The sequence below is a fragment of the Anomaloglossus baeobatrachus genome, chromosome 2 (assembly GCF_048569485.1).
Source record: "Anomaloglossus baeobatrachus isolate aAnoBae1 chromosome 2, aAnoBae1.hap1, whole genome shotgun sequence".
NCBI classification, from domain to species: Eukaryota; Metazoa; Chordata; class Amphibia; order Anura; family Aromobatidae; genus Anomaloglossus; species Anomaloglossus baeobatrachus.
Genome location: NC_134354.1, coordinates 283,888,357 through 283,912,359, shown reverse-complemented (window position 1 = coordinate 283,912,359; position 24,003 = coordinate 283,888,357).

The following is a 24,003-nucleotide window of genomic DNA, read 5'->3' as shown; positions in this document are numbered from 1 at the left end:
GGTTCCAGAGAACCTACCGGGACTGCCCTCGGCCTATTGGTCCTTCGCGGACGTCTTTGATAAGAAGGAATCTGAGGTTCTTCCGCCACATCGTCCTTACGATTGTGCCATCGACCTGCTCCCGGGAACAACACCACCTCGAGGACGGATATATCCATTGTCTCCAGCCGAAACAAGGGCCATGTCTACTTACATCACAGAGAGCCTGGCAAGGGGATTCATTCGGAGATCCTCCTCTCCTGCTGGAGCAGGCTTCTTCTTCGTGAAGAAGAAAGAAGGCGACTTACGCCCATGTATAGACTACCGGGGATTGAACCAAATCACCGTGAAAAACAAGTACCCTCTGCCGCTCATCCCCGAATTGTTTGACCGGCTTAGAGGAGCTCGTGTGTTCACCAAGTTGGATCTTCGGGGTGCCTACAATCTAGTCCGCATCCGCTCTGGGGACGAGTGGAAGACCGCGTTCAATACTCGCGATGGGCACTATGAATACTGCGTGATGCCCTTCGACCTATGTAACGCACCAGCAGTCTTTCAAGAATTGGTGAACGACGTTTTCCGGGACCTTCTCTACGTCTGTGTGATGGTGTATCTGGATGATATCCTTGTCTTCTCTCCGGACCTCCAGACCCACAGAGAGAACGTGCAGCTGGTTCTGCAAAGACTGAGAGAGAATCGTCTGTACGCCAAGTACGAGAAGTGTGTCTTTGAGCAGTCTTCTCTCCCCTTTCTGGGTTACATCATCTCCGATACCGGACTGCAGATGGATCCAAAGAAGGTCTCCTCCATTCTCAACTGGCCTCCCCCTTCGGGACTGAAGGCAATCCAACGCTTCCTGGGGTTCGCCAACTACTACCGCCAGTTCATCCCTCACTTCTCTGCTCTGACTGCTCCTCTCTCCGCCTTGACCAAGAAGGAGGCTAATCCAAAGGACTGGTCACCTGCGGCCGACGCCGCGTTTGGCTCTCTGAAGCGTGCATTTGCCTCCTCTCCTGTGCTCCACCGTCCGGAGTTAAACCGCCAGTTCACCTTGGAGGTGGATGCCTCCTCCTCGGGAGCCGGAGCAGTGCTCATGCAGAAGTCCTCCTCCGGGAAGATGGTGACTTGCGGGTTCTTCTCCAAGAGCTTCTCAGCGCCTGAACGCAACTACACCATCGGTGACCGAGAGTTATTGGCAGTCAAACTGGCTCTGGAGGAATGGCGCTACCTTCTGGAAGGAGCAGTGTACCCCGTGATTATTTACACGGACCACAAGAATCTGGAATACCTGCGGTCCGCTCAGCGACTGAACCCACGGCAAGCCAGGTGGTCCTTATTCTTTGCCAGGTTTGACTTCCAGCTCCATTTCCGACCCGCGGACAAGAATGTACGCGCAGATGCCTTGTCCTGGTCATTCATGCCCATGGAGCAGGAGGGGGAGACTACCCAACCCATCATCTGTCCTAGCAAAATCATTCCGGTGGCCCCTGTCACCCTGGCCCAGATACCGCCCGGGAAGACCTATGTCTCTGAGACTGACAGGCAAAAAGTGTTACACTGGGGACATGCCTCGAAAACAGCCGGTCATGCTGGTCAGAAGAGAACATGGGGTGCGATTGTACGTCATTACTGGTGGCCATCCCTTCGCACGGACGTCGCTACTTTTGTCTCTGTCTGCTCCTCTTGTGCCAGGAACAAGACGCCCAAACACCTGCCATATGGCCGTCTTCTGCCTCTGCCGATACCCTCAGTTCCGTGGCAACACATAGCGATGGACTTTATTACGGACTTGCCATTGTCCTCCGGACACACAGTCATATGGGTCGTGGTGGATCGGTTCTCTAAAATGGCTCATTTCGTCCCTATGGCTGGATTGCCCTCTGCCCAGGAACTCGCGGACGCCTATATACATCACATCTTCCGCTTGCATGGCTTTCCATCACACATCGTATCCGACAGAGGAACTCAGTTCACCTCCCGCTTCTGGAGGGCTCTATGCAAACATCTGGGAGTGACTCTGGACTTTTCTTCTGCCTACCATCCTCAGTCTAATGGCCAAGTGGAACGGGTCAATCAGATTCTGACCTTCTTCTTACGTCACTACGTCAACGCCCATCACGACGACTGGTCCACGCTTCTTCCTTGGGCTGAATTCTCCCATAACCACCACATCAGTGAGTCGTCCTCCAGCTCTCCCTTCCATGTCGTTTACGGACTTCAGCCCTCCGTCCCATTGCCTGTATCCCCTTCTTCGGACATCCCTGCTGCTGATACTGTAGCCCGTGACTTTGCAACCATTTGGGACTCTGTCAAGGCATCCCTTGGGCGTGCTTCCCTGCGGATGAAGAGACACGCAGACAAGAGACGTCTGGACCCTCCGTGTTTCTCTCCTGGAGATCTAGTCTGGCTTGCTTCCAAGTACGTCCGATTGAAGATACCATCCTACAAGCTGGGTCCTCGCTACATCGGGCCGTTTAAAGTCCTCAACAAGATCAATGAGGTCTCCTACAAGCTACAGCTCCCGGCCACGATGAGGATACCCAACTCATTCCACGTCTCCCTGCTCAAGCCGGTTGTCCTTGGTCCCTTCTCCGCTGCTGCCAGTTCGGCTCCTCCTCCTATTGCCGATGACGACATCTATGCGGTAAGAGATATCGTGGCCATGAAAACCGTACGGGGTCGACAGTTCTTCCTAGTGGACTGGGCAGGGTATGGTCCTGAGGATAGGTCCTGGGAGCCCCGGGAGAATGTGTGTACTCCGCTGATCCGTGCCTTCCTGTCCCGGTTGCGGGGAGGGGGGCGTGGGGGAGGGGGTACTGTCACGCTCCCCGGGTCCCCTGCGCTGCCCCCCGGCTCACCTGTCACGCTTCCCGGCTCCCCTGCCTCGCTTCCCGGTTCCTCGGTCCGGTCACCGCCGCTCCCCGCTCTCCAGCATCCATTGCCGGCGCGTCCCCGGCGTCCTGGTCCCCGCTCCCGGCGCCCGTCGGCTTCTCAGCCCCAGCCCGGCCCTGCTGCTTCCTCCTCTCAGCTTCCTGCCCTGGCTTCTGGCACTCGGGCCGCGCGCATGCGCATTAGGGCGCGCGCGCGGTCATTGACCCTTTCTTAAAGGGCCAGCGTCCATTAACAGGAAATGATGCAAAACAGGTACAGGGTATAAAGGGGGTTAATGTCCAAGGGGGCGGGGCCTGATCTTCGTGTTTCTCAAGCTAGGAGTCAGGTCTCCTTGTGTTCCTGAGATACTCACCTCTCTCTCTTCCTAGAGCCGAGCCTGCCTCGCCATCCGGTCCTGCCGAATCCCGGACCCCGAACGCTGCCTATCTGCCATCCTGACAGTCCGTACCATCTCGGATCCCTGCGGTGACCTGTCATCTCGCTCCAAAGGTTCCGGACCCCGCCTGACATCTTCTCGGCTTCCGAACCTGAGCTCCGTCACCCGGACTACCATCAGTGACTCCGTGGTCCCAGGGACTCCTCCGTTATACTCTTGTGCACGGACTGTTCTGCTGCCTATAGTGCTCCAGCTACCGGACCCCTTACCATCATCAAGGAGTTCGGTCCAGTGGATCCACCTCCTGGGTCTGCCCGTCCACCTGGCCCTAACAATATACAATCAATTAGATATACCACATAATCGGACTGGCATGTGAGATGACCCTTAATGATAAATTTCTCCGCTTCTCCAGCGGGGCCAAAAGTTTTCCTCTTATGTGCGATAGATTTGCAACATAGACAATTCCTACTAAAACATTTGGAGACACCCATTGGCAGATCCCTGGCTACAGCTTTAAAGGGAACTTTCAATCTACTAGGTGCAACAATGTTCCTTATAGTAGGAGCTCTTCTGAAAGTGACACCCGGGTGGGAAGATATTACATTTTTAAGGACAGGGTCACCCATTAAGATACCCCAATGTTTATTAAGTACCTTTTTAATGACTGCATTGTCCTGGCTATAGGTTGTAATAAAATTTGAACTAAAATCAGGTAGATCAGCCAACGAGATCTCCTTTTTTGATTTATTAGTATTTATAGATTTGATTTTGGTTGTCCCAATATAATCATCCTTTGTTTATATTATTGTATACTATTGTTTTTGCCTGTGGAATTATATATTTAGATTTACATATTGTGCCTCTGATATTAATATATCATTTGGAACCTCTTCCGTGATAATATATATTTAGATTCACACATTGTGTCAGATATAATGTTTTTATATCAATGTATCATGTGTTGCTCTGAATAAGGTGTTTAAGAAGCTCCTACTTGGTTCTTGAACCTGTGTTTCCCTTGTAGTTAATGTGTTTCCTCTCTTTTTTCTTTCCCCACGCTTTGAACTTTGGTGACTGCTTGATACCGCTGCTCTATGCAGCTTTACTGATGAGAACTAGAGCATGCGCACATACAATTTTCTCACGCTATTGTACCCTAATAATCCGTGAAGTCCTTCTGGCTTGTTATCAGACCTATTTTTACATGTTGAAATTGACGCCCCCCCCTCCCTAATAAGATACACTTATTGTTTTTAATTCATGTTTTATTCATCTTAATAAATATAATTTGATTACATATTTTTTTAAAAATATATTTGATCTTTTACATATATATTTTTTCCTGGTCTACCCAATATCCCTTTGCACATATGATACACATAGTCCTTTTAAAATTATTTTTTCATCTTTTAATGCTTCACCCATTTATTTATTTAAAAATGTTGATACAAATAACTTGGGTGGCATCAACCACTGATGCACTGATGTGCTATTGCCATTTCACTGATACATTCACTGCAATTGGGGTTCTAGCCCCTATAAGAACATATATACTTGCAGATTCTTTGTCTTTTTTCCCCCTTTTTTTTTTTTTTTTTTTCTTTATTGCTCATTACTCATTTTCTACATTCCTCCTTTTCTTTTCTGAATTTCATTCCTCTTCCTCAATTACTGATACATATAGATGCATCTTAACACTATATGAACAACTGACTAAGTTTTGCTATGGTGCTGGAAAATGCTGTGTCATTTAAACACAATTTTTTTTTTTTTCCTTTCAAAGTGCCAGTAGGCGGTCCTTTGTTATATCCCATATGTATATCAGTGTGTTATCTCTCTGCACATGCAATGTTGATTTTCTGGTCCTGAGGAAGAGGTCCCTGCACCTTGAAACGCGTAGACCTATGGAATAAAAGAGTGATTAAACTATCAACATCTCTACATCTTATTTGGCGGATTGCGCGGGTTTAACCCCTTTTTCTCCTCCTACACTGAAGACTTCTGCACGTGGGGCCGCGGCAGCCGCCATTATCCTATGCTATCTACGGTGGTTGTGACCCTTCACAACCATTTTTGGTGAGTGTATTTATCTATATACTAACCTGTACTTATCTGGTAAAACCCTATCAGCGCTTCTGTTTTTTAGCACTATTACTTAGGGGCATACTAAAAGTTTGTGGGATACTAACTTAGTGTTCCTTTGGTGCCACGCAACCTACAGCACCTCTGCATTGTACCCACCTTCCCATTTTTGCTACTCAATTTTTATAGCAAACAGTGCTGACTAGAGATAAGAGAACCAGCTGTGGTTCGGCTCGAGTTCGTTTCGTCGAACGGAGGTCTCGTTCGAGTTCAGTTCGGCGAACGTTCGACAAACCGAACTCTGAACCAATAGGAAATAATGGGAGGCAATCACAAACACATAAAAACGCATTATAAATGTACACATACAGTTAATAAACATTGCCATAACACTTACCGGTCCCCGCGATCCCTCCTGCACTCTGTCTCCTGCCGCTATTCCATCCGATGATCGCTGAATCCTCCCGGTAACCAGCACTGCCAGCAGTGATGCAGGACCTATCGTGTCGTCAAAATAGCCATGTGACCAGTCACGTGGCTATTATCTCATTAGCTACAGACTGGTCACATGACTATGACGCGTCATGTAGGACCTGTCATTGCACTCTCCGGTACAGGGTGCACATTTGTGTATCGCCGTGTACCGGCAACATGCTCTAGCACACGGTCGACTCCCCGTTCCGTTAGGGACCGGCTGACACAGCCGGTCATTAACGGAGATCACCGTTGCCATAGCAACGCAGTTAGCAGTGACGTCACCGCTAACCACGGCTCCGGGAATCACATGATCGGTGCCCTGTTGCTATGGTAACGCGTCTGTCAGCATTACCTCTGTTACCGCTACCAGCCAGCAGCACTGATCTCTCACGGAGTGAAGGCTGCACGCTGCTTCCCGTGCAGCCTTCACGGAGTGAAGGCTGCACGGGAAGCAGCGTCTTCCCCCATGCAGCAGTGATGGAGCAGAGCTGCATTTGTTGAACGAGAAAGACAGAAGACCATGGATCGTGGAGGGCTGACAGGGGGTAATAAAGATGGAGTCTCTAATGTGTCTGTGTATTTATTTCTATTAAAGTATTTTTTCTCTGTGTGGTGTTTTATTTTTAACCCTTTATTGGAGATTCATAATGGCCGGGTCAAACGTGCCTGACATTAAGAATCTCTGGCTTAATACTGGCTAGTAAAACAAAGCCAGTATTAACTCATGATTACCCAACAAGCCACCCGGCTCCAGGGCTGTTGGAAGAGTTGGATACAGCGCCAGATGATGGCGCTTCTATGAGAGCGCCATTTTCTGGGGCGGCTACGGACTGCAATTCGCAGTAGAGGCGCCCAGAAACCTCGGGCTAACCTGTGCTGTGTATTCCAATCCCCAGCTGCCTAGTTGTACCTGGCTGGACACAAAAATGGGGCGAAGCCCACGTCATTTGTTTTTTAATTATTTCATGAAATAAGTGAAATAATTAAAAAAAACGGGCTTCCCTATATTTTTGGTTCCCAGCCGGGTACAAATAGGCAACTGGGGGTTGGAGGCAGCCCATGGCTGCCTGCTGTACCTGGCTAGCATACAAAAATATGGCGAAGCCCACGTCATTTTTTTGGTGGGCAAAAAACTTCTGCATACAGTCCTGGATGGAGTATGCTGAGCCTTGTAATTCTGCAGCTGCTGTCTGCTCTTCTCCATACAAACAGACAGCAGTTGCAGAACTACAAGGCTCAGCATACTCCATCCAGGACTGTATGCAGGAGTTTTTTGCCCCCTGAAAAAATTATGTGGGCTTCGCCATATTTTTGTATGCTAGCCAGGTACAGCAGGCAGGTACGGCTGCCCCCAACCCCCAGTTGCCTATTTGTACCCGGCTGTGAACCAAAAATAAAGGGAAGCCCTTTTTTTATTATTTCATGAATTCCATGAAATAATTAGAAAACAAATGACGTAGGCTTCGCCCCATTTTTGTGTCCAGCCAGGTACAACTAGGCAGCTGGGGATTGGAATCCGCAGCACAGGTTGGCCTGAGCTTTCTGGGCCCCACTGCTGCGAATTGCAGTCTGCAGCCGCCTCAGAAAATGGCACTTTCATAGAAGCGCCATCTTCTGGCACTGTATCCAACTCTTCCAGCACCTGCCTGCTATACCTGGCTAGCATACAAAAATATGGCGAAGCTCAAGTTTTTAGGCAAAAAAAAAATAAAAATGCTTCCCTGGATTTTCCATTGCCAGTGAAGGTAACACCAAGCAGTGGGGGTTAGCAGCCAGTAGCTGCTTGGATTACCCTTAGCTAGCAATACAAAAAATGCAGCGGGAGCCAATATATTTATTTTTTAATTATTTATTTAAATAACTAAAAACAAAATGGGCTTCCCTGTATTTTGATTGCTGGACATCACAGTGCTATAAAAATAAATCTTTAAAAAAAATGAGGTAGCGCTCCGCGGTATTTTTGATTCTCAGCGCAGATAAAGCAGACAGCTATGGGTTGCCACCCCCATCTGCCTGCATTTACCTTGGTTGGCAATCAAAATACAGGGAAGCCCATTAATTTTTTCTATTTAAAAAATAGTTAAAAAAAAAATGACGTTGGGTCCCCCCATTTTTGATACCCAGCTAGGGTAAAGCAGATGGCTGTAGCCTGAAAACCACAGCTGGCAGCTTTACCGTGGTTGGGGATCCAATGTGGAGGTCCCCCCCAGGCTCTTTTTTTTTTCAATTATTTTATAAATATTAATAATTACACAAAAAAAGTAGGGTCCCCCCAAATTGGATCACCAGCCAAGGTAAAGCGGACAAATGTGGTCTGGTATTCTCAGGGTAGGAAGGTCCCCCCAGCTCATCCCGTGCCCTGTTGCAGTGGGAAACGGGGTAATAAATCGGGTTGATACTAGCTGTAAAGTCACCTGAGATCAAGCCCAGCAGTTTGTGATGTCATGGCGTCTATTAGATACCCAACATCATAAACTGTCAGTACTAACAAAAAAAATCGACAAAAGAAATTTATTTGAAAAAACAGTCCCCAAAAAATTCCCTCTTTCACCAATTTATTGTAAGAAAAAAATAAAGGGGTCCCACGACGACTCTGGACCGTCTAGAATATGGGGAGAGACACTCAGGGAACGTAGCCCCCATTTTCTAGGAGTGCAGACCCTTCATGTGAGGAGTGTGGGTGCAATGAATCTGCACTCACTCTCCCCGGGTCCACAGCAGCAGAGTCCATGTCATAATGGTTGCTACCAAAGCTGCAATGCCCTGCTCATGAGGTAAGGGCATGCCTAATCAGGAGAACTATTCTACATTTCCAAATATTGGTATTTGCTGATATTATTGCTATTCCACCTACTATATATTGGGGATAGGATCTTGGAGATGGAATACCCCTTTAAGTCCAGTTATCCAGCTGAATGAATACTTAACAACAGAGCTCGCTATTTAGATGTGTTTTCTTGTGGCGTATAATGGACTCTCATGTTTGGTAGTCGTTCAGCAGGGAAACTATAAAAGCAAATCCCTCCATTTGGAGTATATTGCTCTCCTGATCAATTATGTTCCTTACCTCATGAGCAGGGCATTGCAGTAATAATTTATATAGCGTTATTAATTCCATAGCGCTGTATGTCTTTGGAGTGTGGGAGGAAACCGGAGTACCCGGAGGAAACCCACGCAAACACAGGGAGAACATACAAACTCCTTGCAGATGGTGTCATTGGTGGGAATTGAACCCAGGACCTCAGCGCTGCAAGACTGCAGTGCTAACCACTGAGCCACCGTGCCGCCCGTTTAGCTTACAGATGCATAACCACCACTCACTGTGTCTGAACACAGGAACTTGAGCTGACAGCCGCTCTGTGCATGCGCCAGCGTCTATTGTGAAGGAGAGGGCCACGGGGGATCAACACTGCACAGGTACCGTGGGACACCGGTGAACACCGGTGGGGTTATAGGGGGTGACCTGGCAGGGCATGGGGAGAAAGTTTTCTGTCACATATGTCATGGCACATGCGATAGAAATCAGAGGAGTAGGGTGAATGCGGCCGGCGTGCTGCTGTGTGAGCGGCCATCTTGGATTTCTGGGAGGGCATCAGGGGGGGGCACTTTGGCGACACCGGGGGACCGGAGGGGACCAGGGAGGAGATTTATCATGTTTGTTTATGCCAGATGGGAGATAAATAATTTTTTATCGACACTGTCATTTACTGTAACGTGATCATCGGTATACGGTGTATACCTGTGATCACGTGAGCGGGGTCCGGAAAAACCGTCCTGAATCATGATCTCCAGGGTCTTAGCTTGCCCTGAAACCCCGGAGATTTTCTGATGCTGGGGGGCGCTATTCACTTATTTCTGCCTGCTGTTTATAAACGGCAGATCAGAATAAGACTACATTAACACGACCGATCCATTTTTGCGGTCTGCAAAAACAGTCCGTTTTTTTTCACGGGTGCATCCGTGTGGCATCCGTTTCCGTTCCGTAGACGGTCCGTATGTCATCTGTTTGTCATCCGTGTGCCTTCTGTTTTTTTGGGGTACTGCAAAAAAACTGAAGGAGGGAAAATACATAAATTTACCCAGGATCCATAGCTTCAACCTACATGAGACGGTCACATGTTCACTCCAGTGCCATTTTCTACTGCTTTTCACAGCGTAGAGTGCTCTGGTGATTTTCTTGTGCTTGTACACTTCATATCAGTCTTTTCTGTCATTATAATGGCAGAAAGACACATAATGTCGCACTCTCCTGCATAATTTTGCACCCTTTGGTGCCTTTCATGTGGCACTAAGGGGTGCTTAGCTTTGTATTTAGCCAAAAAAATGAAAAAAAAAATTACGTAGGGTTCCCCCTATTTTTGTAGCCAGCTAGGGTAAAGCAGACGGCTGCAGACCACAGCTGGCAGCTTCACCTTGGCTGGTAATCCAAAACTGAGGGCACCCCACGCTGTTATTTTAAATTAAATAAATAATTTAAAAAAAAAAAAAAACACGTAGGGGTCCCCCCAAAATTGGATCACCAGCCAAGGTAAAGCAGACAGCTGGGGTCTGATATTCTCAGACTAGGGAGGTCCATGGTTATTGGACTCTCCCCAGCCTAAAAATAACAGGCCGCAGCCGCCCCAGAAGTGGCGCATCCATTAGATGTGCCAATCCTGGTGCTTCGCCCCAGCTCATCCCGCGTCCTGGTGCGGTGGCAAACGGGGTAATATATGGGGTTAATACCAGATGTGTAATGTCACCTGGCATCAAACCCTGGGGTTGGTGAGGTCAGGCGTCTATCAGATACCCGACATCACCAACCCAGTCAGTAATAAAAAAAAATAGACGACAAACACATTTTTATTTGAAAAAACACTCCCCAATACATTCCCTCTTTAACCAATTTATTAGAAAGAAAAACAAATCCAGGTCTGGTGTAATCCAAGGGGTTGCCATGACGATCCACACTGCCCAGTCAATGAAGAGCAGGATGTACCCCATTGGCTGGGAGAGCAGTGCAGTGACCTGAGCTAACATCAATGGGTCAGCCCAGGTCACTGCAGGGCATGACAAGTGCTGCTGTCAGCGAGGTACATTCCCTGCGCTGATCTCCTGCACTGCTGACAGCACCTGTCACTGAGTTCAATGATCTTCACAGCCAAGTATCGCGAGAGGCCCGTGACGTCACCGCTAGTCAGTCTCGGGTCGGAAGCGAGAGAAGGTGATGTGACAAGCGGCGGCCATGGAGGCCAGTGACAGCGCTGAGGTCGGGACTTCATCACCGCAGGTAAGCCGAGCCGGACGATGTGTGCAGAGTGACAGGTGGGCGGAGCCTAGCGGGACCATGTGTGCAGAGTGCCAGATGGGCGGAGCCTAGCGGGGTAATGTGTGCAGAGTGCCAGGTGGGTGGAGCCTAGCGGGACGATGTGTGCAGAGTGCCAGGTGAGCGGAGCCTAGCGGGACCATGTGTGCAGAGTGACAGGTGGGCGGAGCCTAGCGGGACCATGTGTGCAGAGTGACAGGTGGGCGGAGCCTAGTGGGACGATGTGTGCAGAGTAACAGGTGGGCGGAGCCTAGCGGGACCATGTGTGCAGAGTTCCAGGTGGGCGGAGCCTAGTGGGGCAATGTGTGCAGAGTGCCAGGTGGGCAGAGCCTAGCAGGGTAATGTATGGAGAGTGTCAGGTGGGTGGAGCCTAGCGGGAAGATGTGTGCAGAGTGACAGGTGGGCGGAGCCTAGCGGGGTAATGTGTGCAGAGTGACAGGTGGGCAGAGCTTAGCGGGGCAATGTGTGCAGAGTGACAGGTGGGCGGAGCCTAGCGGGGTAATGTGTGCAGAGTGTCAGGTGGGTGGAGCCTAGTGGGACGATGTGTGCAGAGTGCCAGGTGGGCTGAGCCTAGCGGGACCATGTGTGCAGAGTGCCAGGTGGGCGGAGCATAGTGGGGTAATGTGTGCAGAGTGCTAGGTGGGCGGAGCCTAGCGGGGCAATGTGTGCAGAGTGCCAGGTGGGCGGAGCCTAGCGGGACCATGTGTGCAGAGTGCCAGGTGGGCGGAGCCATGTGTGCTGGCGGCGGAGTGCGACGTGGGTGTAGCCTAGCGGGGTCATGTGGCGCTGAGGACGTCAGTGTCGTGGACTGCTTGGCTGGGGACAGGTGAGTGTGAGTGTGTGTACATTCCGCGTACAGGAGGGGGCGGAGTGAGCTGAGCGGGGAAGTGTGGGCTTCCTGCACGTAACTAGGATAAATATCGGGTTACTAACCAAAGTGCTTTACCCGATGTTTATCTTGGTTACCAGCTTCTGGCAGGCTGCCAGCGATGGCTCCTGCACACTGTAGCTGTAAAAAGCCCTGCTTTTTGCTGCTAAAACCGTTCTCGAACGTAACTAGAACTATCGAACTTTAGCAAAAAGCTCGAGTTCTAGTTCGATCTAGAACACCCCCCAAAATCACTCGAACCGCGAACTGGAGAACCTCGAACCGCACTCAACTCTAGTGCTGACACTTAGTGGCATACTAAAAGTGTCTGCGATACTAACTTAGTCTTCCTCTGGTGCCACGCAACCTACAGCACCTCTGCATTCTACACACATGCCCATTTTTGCTACGCATTTTTTTTTATAGAAAACAGTGCTGATACTTAGTGGCATACTAAAAGTGTCTGGGATACTAACTTAGTGTTCCTCTGGTGCCATGCAACCTACAGCACCTCTTGCATTGTACACACCTTCCCATTTTTGCTACGCAATTTTTATAGCAAACAGTGCTGACACTTAGTGGCATACTAAAAGTGTCTGGGATACTAACTTAAGCCTGCTTTACACCAGGCAATCTATCGGGCGATAGATCGTCGGGGTCACGGTTTTTGTGACGCACATCCGGCATCGCTGGCGATGCCGGCCTGTGTGACACCTCCTAGCGACGCAGTATCGCTCACAAATCGTGAGTCGGGTACTGCTCGTTAGGTTCCATAATATCGGTTACTTTAGTCGCCCATCGTTTCCGTGGTAGCACACGTCGCTCCGTGTGACACCACGGGAACGATGAGCAGCTCATCTGCCTCCCGCGGCCGCCGCCGGCTCTATGTGTAAGGAAGGAGGTGGGCGGGATGTTTACATCCTGCTCATCTCCGCCCCTCCGCTCTGATTGGCCGGCGGCCGTGTGACGTCACTGTGACGCCGAACGTCCCTCCCACTCCAGGAAGTGGACGTTCGCCGCCCACAGCGAGGTCGCACGAGAGGTAAGTATGTGTGACGGGGTTTAGTAACTTTGTGCGACACGGGCAGCGATTTGCCCGTGACGCAAAAAGGACGGGGGCGGGTACGATCGATTGTGAAATCGCACAATCGATCGTACCGTGTAAAGCAGGCTTTAGTGTTCCTCTGGTGCCAAGCAAGGTACACCACCTCTGCATTGTACACACCTTCCCATTTTTGCTACGCAATTTTTATAGCAAACAGTGCTGACACTTAGTGGCATACTAAAAGTGTCTGGGATACTAACTAAAGGCTGCTTTACACGCTACGACATCGCTAAAGCGATCTCGTTGGGGTCACGGATTTTGTGACGCACATCCGGCCGCATTAGCGATGTCGTTGCGTGTGACACCTATTAGCGATTTTGAATCGTTGCAAAAACGTTCAAAATCGCTGACCGGTGACATGCCCCCCTAAGCTCAATTATTGTTGCTGCTGCAGTAACGATGTTGTTCATCGTTCCTGCGGCAGCACACATTGCTATGTGTGACACCGCAGGAACGAGGAACCTCTCCTTACCTGTGTCCCGCCAGCATTTGGAAGGAAGTAGGTGGGCGGGATGTTCGTCCCGCTCTTCTCCGCCCCTCCGCTTTGATTAAGCGGCCGCTTAGTGATGTTGCTGTGACGCCGAACAAACCATCCCCTTAGAAAGGAGTTGGTTCGCCGGTCACAGCGACGTCCCTAGGCAGGTAAGTAGTGTGACGGGTCCGCGCGATGTTGTGTGCCACGGGCAGCGATATGCCCGTGTCGCACAACCGATGGGGGCGGGTACGCATGCTAGCGATATCAGTAACGATATTGCAGCATGTAAAGCGGCCGTTAGAGTTCCTCTGGTGCCACGCAACCTACAGTACCTCTGCATTGTACACACCTTCCCATTTTTGGTATGCAATTTTATAGCAAACAGTGCTGACACTTAGTGGCATACTAAAAGTGTCTGGGATACTAACTTAGTGTTCCTCTGGTGCCAAGCAAGGTACACCATCTCTGCATTCTAGCCACCTTCCCATTTTTGCTACGCAATTTTTATAGCAAACAGTGCTGAAACTTAGTGGCATACTAAAAGTGTCTGGGATACTAACTTAGTGTTCCTCTGGTGCCACGCAACCTACAGCATCTCTGCATTCTACACACTTGCCCATTTTTGCTACGCAAGTTTTATAGCACACAGTGCTGACACTTAGTGGCATACTAAAAGTGTCTGGGATACTAACTTAGTGTTCCTCTTGTGCCAAGCAAGGTACACCACCTCTGCATTGTACACACCTTCCCATTTTGGCTACGCAATTTTTATAGCAAACAGTGCTGCCAGTTTTAGGGCCATAGTTGCATTGTCAGGGATAGTCAGTGTTGGTTCTTCAGCTGTCAATAAAGCTAGACCATCTCTGCATTGTACACCACCTCTCCATTTTTGCTACGACATTTTAAGTGTCAAATCTGGTCACAAACAAAATGATTGGCAAAAGGACAGATGCTGGTGGAAAGGGGAACAGGCGTGTTGGAAAGGGAAAAAAAGTTTGTGTCCGTGGGAGAGGTGGTAAAGTTACAGTAACATCTGCTGAAGAAAGGCCAACTTCAAGCAAAAGTAAGATGTCTACTACTCTCTGTGGACAATCCGATGTGATCCCTTTTTTATGGAACAGAACTACTGTAACAAAGGTAGATGATGCTCAAAAAAAGAACATGCTTGAATGGATCGCAAGTGCTCCAACAAGTGGCCTCTCCACTTCAACTTCAACATCCAAAAAACAACAGTCCTCTGAGTTTTCACCACAATCGCACTTGCTTTCTCCCAGCTCTCAAATATCCACCCGCCCTGCAGAGTATGGTGTAACAGAGATGGGTGAGTCTGCAGAGCTGTTAAGTCACACTATAGGCTGGGAATCAGAGGTCTGCTCCCAAACTACAGTGAGCACAGACCAGGAAATGGTCTGCAGTGATGCCCAGAAACTTTGTGAGTCTGATTCAGGCCCTGATGACCAAGTTTCTGAGCATAATGTAGACCCTCATTCACAAACTGTTACACCTCTTTGTGGAGACAATGAGGAACATACTGATGACGATGAGACTCAGATACCTTATTGGAAGGACAACTTAACTATTCAGTCAGGGCAGGAAGAGGTTAGGTCTGAGGGCGAGGGGAGTGGAAACACAACGGTTGATGGTGAAGTTCTAGATCCCACTTACTGTCAACTAGAGTTGAGCGCGGTTCGCGGTTCTCCAGTTATAGGCTCGAGTGATTTTGGGGCCTGTTCTAGATCGAACTAGAACTCGAGCTTTTTGCAAAAGCTCGATAGTTCTAGAAACGTTCGAGAACAGTTCTAGCAGCAAAAAAACAGCTAATTCCTAGCTGGCTTTCCGCTGTAAAAGTGTAAGTCACTCTGTGACTCACACTATTATGACATTTCAGTGTATAGTGTGAGGGAACAGCGCCTTCAGATCACTGCTGTTTGTATAATGGCGATCGCCATTTTTTTTTTTTTTTCCTTGTCTTCCTTCCCTAAGCGCGCGCGTCTTGTGGGGCGGGCTAGCATGTCAGCCAATCCCAGACACACACACAGCTAAGTGGACTTTTAGCCAGAGAAGCAACGGCATGTGTGATAGGATGTCCATGTCACATGTCCCTGCATTATAAAAACGAGTATCTGGCCGTCCGGACGCCATTATCTCTTCTGCGTCCTTGGTGTCAGACATCACTGGCGCAGCTCCGTCCTTTGTCCTATCGCCGATACTGCTGTATGTGCTCCATACACAGCGCTGGACAGCATAGGGATAGCACTTTCCATCAGTCCTTTTAAGGGCTCGTACCGGCAGGGTCAGAGCCATAGGTGACAGGTCCTGAAAACAGCGACAGCGTCTGTGTAGCAAAGGTCAGGGATTTCGTCGCTGCAGTTCCCCATTAGAAGGGAATAGAAAGGCAGGCTTCCATTCCTCTACCCAGAGCCCCACAATCCTGGCACTGTACCCTCCTGTCCTCTGTACACTCCAACTCAATATAACTAAGCCATTATACTAGCAAACACTCAGTGTACCTAGTGGCATCCTAAACGTGGCTATTGGACTTTTGTCTAGTCACACTAGTGCAAAGACATTTGCAGCACCTCTACCTGCATTGCACACTCCAACTCATTATAACTAAGCCATTATACTAGCAAACACTCAGTGTACCTAGTGGCATCCTAAACGTGGCTATTGGACTTTTGTCTAGTCACACTAGTGCAAAGACATTTGCAGCACCTCTGCCTGCATTGCACACTCCAACTCATTATAACTAAGCCATTATACTAGCAAACACTCAGTGTACCTAGTGGCATCCTAAACGTGGCTATTGGACTTTTGTCTAGTCACACTAGTGCAAAGACATTTGCAGCACCTCTGCCTGCATTGCACACTCCAACTCATTATAACTAAGCCATTATACTAGCAAACACTGAGTGTACCTAGTGGCATCCTAAACGTGGCTATTGGACTTTTGTCTAGTCACACTAGTGCAAAGACATTTGCAGCACCTCTACCTGCATTGCACACTCCAACTCATTATAACTAAGCCATTATACTAGCAAACACTGAGTGTACCTAGTGGCATCCTAAACGTGGCTATTGGACTTTTGTCTAGTCACACTAGTGCAAAGACATTTGCAGCACCTCTACCTGCATTGCACACTCCAACTCATTATAACTAAGCCATTATACTAGCAAACACTCAGTGTACCTAGTGGCATCCTAAACGTGGCTATTGGACTTTTGTCTAGTCACACTAGTGCAAAGACATTTGCAGCACCTCTACCTGCATTGCACACTCCAACTCATTATAACTAAGCCATTATACTAGCAAACACTCAGTGTACCTAGTGGCATCCTAAACGTGGCTATTGGACTTTTGTCTAGTCACACTAGTGCAAAGACATTTGCAGCACCTCTACCTGCATTGCACACTCCAACTCATTATAACTAAGCCATTATACTAGCAAACACTCAGTGTACCTAGTGGCATCCTAAACGTGGCTATTGGACTTTTGTCTAGTCACACTAGTGCAAAGACATTTGCAGCACCTCTACCTGCATTGCACACTCCAACTCATTATAACTAAGCCATTATACTAGCAAACACTCAGTGTACCTAGTGGCATCCTAAACGTGGCTATTGGACTTTTGTCTAGTCACACTAGTGCAAAGACATTTGCATCAACTCTGCCTGCATTGCACACTCCAACTCATTATAACTAAGCCATTATACTAGCAAACACTCAGTGTACCTAGTGGCATCCTAAACGTGGCTATTGGACTTTTGTCTAGTCACACTAGTGCAAAGACATTTGCAGCACCTCTGCCTGCATTGCACACTCCAACTCATTATAACTAAGCCATTATACTAGCAAACACTCAGTGTACCTAGTGGCATCCTAAACGTGGCTATTGGACTTTTGTCTAGTCACACTAGTGCAAAGACATTTGCAGCACCTCTGCCTGCATTGCACACTCCAACTCATTATAACTAAGCCATTATACTAGCAAACACTGAGTGTACCTAGTGGCATCCTAAACGTGGCTATTGGACTTTTGTCTAGTCACACTAGTGCAAAGACATTTGCAGCACCTCTACCTGCATTGCACACTCCAACTCATTATAACTAAGCCATTATACTAGCAAACACTGAGTGTACCTAGTGGCATCCTAAACGTGGCTATTGGACTTTTGTCTAGTCACACTAGTGCAAAGACATTTGCAGCACCTCTACCTGCATTGCACACTCCAACTCATTATAACTAAGCCATTATACTAGCAAACACTCAGTGTACCTAGTGGCATCCTAAACGTGGCTATTGGACTTTTGTCTAGTCACACTAGTGCAAAGACATTTGCAGCACCTCTACCTGCATTGCACACTCCAACTCATTATAACTAAGCCATTATACTAGCAAACACTCAGTGTACCTAGTGGCATCCTAAACGTGGCTATTGGACTTTTGTCTAGTCACACTAGTGCAAAGACATTTGCAGCACCTCTACCTGCATTGCACACTCCAACTCATTATAACTAAGCCATTATACTAGCAAACACTCAGTGTACCTAGTGGCATCCTAAACGTGGCTATTGGACGTTTGTCTAGTCACACTAGTGCAAAGACATTTGCAGCACCTCTACCTGCATTGCACACTCCAACTCATTATAACTAAGCCATTATACTAGCAAACACTCAGTGTACCTAGAAGCATCCTAAACGTGGCTATTGGACTTTTGTCTAGTCACACTAGTGCAAAGACATTTGCAGCACCTCTGCCTGCATTGCACACTCCAACTCATTATAACTAAGCCATTATACTAGCAAACACTCAGTGTACCTAGTGGCATCCTAAACGTGGCTATTGGACTTTTGTCTAGTCACACTAGTGCAAAGACATTTGCAGCACCTCTACCTGCATTGCACACTCCAACTCATTATAACTAAGCCATTATACTAGCAAACACTCAGTGTACCTAGTGGCATCCTAAACGTGGCTATTGGACTTTTGTCTAGTCACACTAGTGCAAAGACATTTGCAGCAACTCTGCCTGCATTGCACACTCCAACTCATTATAACTAAGCCATTATACTAGCAAACACTCAGTGTACCTAGTGGCATCCTAAACGTGGCTATTGGACCTTTGTCTAGTCACACTAGTGCAAAGACATTTGCAGCACCTCTGCCTGCATTGCACACTCCAACTCATTATAACTAAGCCATTATACTAGCAAACACTCAGTGTACCTAGTGGCATCCTAAACGTGGCTATTGGACTTTTGTCTAGTCACACTAGTGCAAAGACATTTGCAGCACCTCTACCTGCATTGCACACTCCAACTCATTATAACTAAGCCATTATACTAGCAAACACTGAGTGTACCTAGTGGCATCCTAAACGTGGCTATTGGACTTTTGTCTAGTCACACTAGTGCAAAGACATTTGCAGCACCTCTACCTGCATTGCACACTCCAACTCATTATAACTAAGCCATTATACTAGCAAACACTGAGTGTACCTAGTGGCATCCTAAACGTGGCTATTGGACTTTTGTCTAGTCACACTAGTGCAAAGACATTTGCAGCACCTCTACCTGCATTGCACACTCCAACTCATTATAACTAAGCCATTATACTAGCAAACACTCAGTGTACCTAGTGGCATCCTAAACGTGGCTATTGGACTTTTGTCTAGTCACACTAGTGCAAAGACATTTGCAGCACCTCTACCTGCATTGCACACTCCAACTCATTATAACTAAGCCATTATACTAGCAAACACTCAGTGTACCTAGTGGCATCCTAAACGTGGCTATTGGACTTTTGTCTAGTCACACTAGTGCAAAGACATTTGCAGCACCTCTACCTGCATTGCACACTCCAACTCATTATAACTAAGCCATTATACTAGCAAACACTCAGTGTACCTAGTGGCATCCTAAACGTGGCTATTGGACGTTTGTCTAGTCACACTAGTGCAAAGACATTTGCAGCACCTCTACCTGCATTGCACACTCCAACTCATTATAACTAAGCCATTATACTAGCAAACACTCAGTGTACCTAGAAGCATCCTAAACGTGGCTATTGGACTTTTGTCTAGTCACACTAGTGCAAAGACATTTGCAGCACCTCTGCCTGCATTGCACACTCCAACTCATTATAACTAAGCCATTATACTAGCAAACACTCAGTGTACCTAGTGGCATCCTAAACGTGGCTATTGGACTTTTGTCTAGTCACACTAGTGCAAAGACATTTGCAGCACCTCTACCTGCATTGCACACTCCAACTCATTATAACTAAGCCATTATACTAGCAAACACTCAGTGTACCTAGTGGCATCCTAAACGTGGCTATTGGACTTTTGTCTAGTCACACTAGTGCAAAGACATTTGCAGCACCTCTGCCTGCATTGCACACTCCAACTCATTTTAACTAAGCCATTATACTAGCAATTGATGCTGCCAGTTTAAGGGCCGTAGTTGCATTGTCAGGGATATTTATTCTTTATTATTCTGCTGTTAATAAAGCTAGACCACCGCTGCAATCTACACCACCTCTCAATTTTTACTACCACATTTTCAGTGCACAATCTTGTCGCAATCAACATGAGTGGCAAAATGACAGATGCTGGTGGAAAGGGGAAGAGGCGTGGTGGAAAAGGAAAAAAAGGGTTTGTCCGTGGGGAAGGTGGCAAAGCTCCATTATCATCTGCTGAAGATAGACCATCTACCAGCAAAAGTAATATGTCTACTACTTACCGTGGACAATCCGATGTGCTCCCTTTTTTACGGACACGAACAACAGGAACAAAGGTAGATGATGGCCAAAAAAGGAAAATGCTTGAATGGATCTCAAGTGGTCCAACAAGTGCCCTCTCAGCCACTTCAAGTACTGCATCCAAAAAACACCAGTCCTCTGAGTTGTCATCCCAATCAAACTTGCTTTCTCCCAGCTCTGAAGTCTCCATCAGCCCTGCACAGTATGGTGGAACTGAGATGGCTGAGTCTGCAGAGCTGTTCAGTCACACTATAGCCTGGGAATCAGAGGTCTGCTCCCAAGCTACAGTGAGTACAGACCAGGAAATGGTCTGCAGTGATGCCCAGAACCTTTGTGACTCTGATTCAGGCCGTGAGGACCAAGTTTCTGAGCATAATGTTGACCCTTTGTCACCAACTGTAACACCTGTGGTTATAGACAATGAGGAACATACTGATGAAGATGAGACGCAGATACCCGATTGGGATGACAACTTAAATATTCGGTCAGGGCAAGAAGAGGCTCGGTCTGAGGGGGAGGGGAGTGCAAACACAACAATTGATGATGAAGTTCTAGATCCCACCTACTGTCAACCCACAGTCAGGCACTCGAGGAGGTCAACAGAGGTGGTGGAGGAGGATGCAACTGATGACGAAGTTACCTTGCGCCTTCCTGGACACAGTCGGAGTACTGGTAGCACGTCTACAACTGCATCCTCAGCCACCACTCTGCCTCTGAGCATTATTCGGGGTGGATCAACATGTCGCATGGCCTCTAAGCCTTGCCTAGCCTGGTCCTTTTTTGACATAGAAAAAGATCGCCCCAATTATGTGATCTGTAAAATTTGTCATGGTTCTCTTAGTAGAGGTCAAAACCTCAGCAGTTTGACAACTTCTTCCATGAATTGTCACATGAATAAATATCATATGGCCCGGTGGGAAGCTCACCGTGCTGCAATGCGGCCTAGCGGAGCGAACCATCCACCGCCTGCCCCTTCCAGTGCATCCGCGCGCTCGTCATCTTCTAGGACTGTGGGAACAGCTGTCACACCTGTTTTTCCACCCACAACTTCCACCACTGTAACCGCAACAGGCAGTTTGCTTGGTAGGTCGTCAGTTGGTTTGGAAGGGGAAACAAGTGAGTGTGTACAGCTCTCTCAGACATCGATAGCACCAACGTTGGATGAAGGCAACATCATGTCTCCGCCTTCACTTTCCTCACAAACCTGCATTTTTCCAGGGGCACCCTACTCAACACCGTCTACACACAGCAGCCAGATCTCTGTCCCTCAGATGTGGTCAAATAAAAAGCCACTTCCTGCGACCCATGACAAAGCTAAGAGGTTGACTCTATCCCTCTGTAAGCTGTTGGCTACCGAAATGCTGCCTTTCCTCCTAGTGGACACATAGGATTTTAGAGACCTTATGTCTGTCGCTGTGCCCCAGTACCAGATGCCTAGTCGCCACTACTTCTCTAAGAAAGGTGTGCCCGCGCTACACCAGCATGTCGCACACAACATCACCGCTTCCTTGAGAAACTCTGTGTGTGAACGGGTGCATTTCACCAACGATACTTGGACCAGTAAGCATGGACAGGGACGTTACATGTCGCTGACTGGGCACTGGGTAACTATGGTGATAGATGGTGAAGGGTCTGCTGCACAAGTCTTGCCGTCCCCACGACTTGTGTGTCAATCCTCTGTCTGTCCAAGTTCCGCCACTGCTTCTGCATCCTCCACCTCATCTGGGTCCTCCACCTCCGCCCCAAGCCTGCCTGGTCAGGCCACCAGCGTTCTCACTGCGCAGAAGGAATCACGCACCCCTCATTACTATGCTGGCAGCAGAGCGCAACGGCATCAGGCGGTCTTTAGCTTGACATGTCTTGGGAATAGGAGTCACATAGCTGAGGAGTTGTGGTCAGCTCTGCGGTCCGAGTTTAATAAATGGTTGTCTCCACTCAACCTGCAGCCTGGTAAGGCCATGTGCGACAATGCTGCAAACCTGGGTGCGGCCCTTCGCCTGGGCAAGGTGACACACGTACCTTGTATGGCTCACGTGTTGAACCTTGTTGTCCAGCAATTTTCAACACACTATCCCGGCCTAGATGGCCTTCTGAACAGGGCACGAAAACTGTCTGCTCACTTCCGCCGTTCAAGCGCCGCAGCTGAGCGACTTGCATCGCTCCAGAAGTCTTTCGGCCTGCCGGTTCATCGCCTGAAATACGATGTGGCGACACGCTGGAATTCAACTCTCCACATGTTACAGCGACTGTGGCAGCACCGCCAAGCCCTGGTGCAATACGTCATGACGTATAGCCTGGGTCAACGAGATGCAGAGGTGGGACAGATCACCCTGATGGAGTGATCTCAGATCAAGGACCTATGCACCCTTCTGCACAGTTTCGACATGGTGACGAATATGTTTAGCGCTGACAATGCCATTATCAGCATGACGATTCCAGTCATTTACATGCTGGAGCACACGCTAAACACTATTCGGAGTCAGGGGGTGGGACAACAGGAAGGGGATGAACTACAGGAGGATTCATATGCGCAAGACACAACAACATCACCAAGGTCCAGACGTTCATCATCACCAAGGCGCCAGGCATGGGACCATTGGGGACAGGGATCAACAAGGGCGCATAGTAGCAGGCTAAATGTTGAGGAAGGTGCAGGAGAACATGAAGAAATGGAGGACGAACTGTCCATGGACATGGAAGACTCAGCAGATGAGGGAGACCTTGGTCAAATTTCAGTTGAAAGAGGTTGGGGGGAGATGTCAGAAGAAGAAAGAACGGGTAGCACCTCTATGCCACAAACACAGCGTGGACTTGGTCCGCATGGCTGCGCAAGACACATGAGTGCCTTCTTGTTGCACTACCTCCAACATGACCCTCGTATTGTCAAAATTAGAAGTGATGATGACTACTGGCTTGCCACACTATTAGATCCCCGGTACAAGTCCAAATTTTGTGACATAATTCCAGCCATAGAAAGGGACGCACGTATGCAGGAGTATCAGCAGAAGCTGTTACTCGATCTTAGCTCGGCTTTTCCACCAAACAACCGTGCAGGTGCAGGGAGTGATTCTCCCAGTTGTAACTTGCCAAACATGGGACGGTCTCGTCATCTTCAACAGTCTACCCGTACCAGTAGGACCGTATCTGGTGCTGGTAACAGCAATTTTATGGACTCTTTTCATAATTTTTTTTAGACCCTCTTTTGCAAGGCCACCAGAGACAACAAGTCTGACACATAGTCAACGGCTGGAGAGGATGATACAGGAGTATCTCCAAATGAACATCGATGCCATGACTTTGCAAATGGAGCCTTGCTCCTTTTGGGCTTCAAATCTAGAAAAATGGCCAGAGCTCTCCAGTTACGCCTTGGAGATTTTGTCGTGTCCAGCTGCCAGCGTTGTCTCTGAACGTGTCTTCAGTGCTGCTGGGTGTGTGCTGACAGATAAGCGCACGCGTCTGTCCAGTGACAATGTGGACAGACTGACGTTCATCAAAATGAACAAGTCATGGATCCAGAAGGAATTTACTACCCCTGTGTCATCCTGGGGAGAGTAAATGCTTGTGGATTTGGAATGTGCTTGATGCAAATCAAAACATCCTGTTTGCAACTGGGGCACAACTGCTGCCACTGAAGGGGTGGGTGTGTGTGGGGCCCAATTTTTTGAAAAATGGGAG